The following is an 845-nucleotide window of genomic DNA, read 5'->3' on the forward strand; positions in this document are numbered from 1 at the left end:
TATATATATATATATGCATATGTGGGCACAGGATATCATGAAACGTGTACAACAAAAAAATATGAAGTACGAATAGAGGGAATATGAACTATTTTTTCGAACAACAGAAGACACGAATGGAAAACAAGACAAACAACATTAAGAACGTCTCTTCATCAGTTGTTGGCTGTTTTTCTATTCTCGTATTTTGAGCATTTAACAACAATATACGTTTTCGATAAAACAGTTGACCCCGTAAAGCAAATTACATAAAATTTGGGAATTTTGCGGAGGGTCAAAATCGGTAACACAAGCAGGACAATGAAAACAAACAGTAAGGGCTGCTAAGCTTAAACGAGGCTGTGGTGGCGATCACGTAAATCAAGCTTGGATAGGAGACAGACAAGAACACGTCTTCTTTGTTCCAGCTACAATGGAGAGAAAGAAAGAAACACAAGTTAGGGGAAGAAAGAAAGATGGCCGATGGTTATGTGGGAGCCAAGTGAGCAAGGGAGTAGGAGTGAGGGAGAGAGAGTGACAGAGTAATAGGATAGAGTAGTGGGAGACGAGAAGGTATTTAATTTGCTTTGGAGGAGTAACTGTTTTATCGAAAGCGTATATTGTTGTCGAATGCTCGAAATACAAGAGAAGAAAAGCAGCTAACAACTAATGAAGGGTCGTTCTTTATGTTGTTTGTCTTGTTTTCCATTTGTATCATTGGTTGTTCGAAAAAATATTTCATATTCCATGTACTCGTACTTCGTATTTTTTTGTTGTACACGTTTCATGATGTCCTGTGCCCACATATGCATATATATATACGTATAGATCTATGTACATATACGTTTATATATATATATATATAT

At 36.3% G+C, this 845-nt stretch overlaps 1 protein-coding gene across 2 annotated transcripts in view; it reads left to right on the plus strand.

The window, feature by feature from the left end:
• The window catches only part of LOC106881895 (transcription factor mef2A), a 109,094-nt gene that overhangs the window by 97,317 nt on the left and 10,932 nt on the right, over positions 1-845 (plus strand). The gene's annotated exons all lie outside the window — the stretch shown is intronic.

The sequence above is a fragment of the Octopus bimaculoides genome, chromosome 3 (genome assembly GCF_001194135.2).
Source record: "Octopus bimaculoides isolate UCB-OBI-ISO-001 chromosome 3, ASM119413v2, whole genome shotgun sequence".
NCBI lineage: Eukaryota > Metazoa > Mollusca > Cephalopoda > Octopoda > Octopodidae > Octopus > Octopus bimaculoides.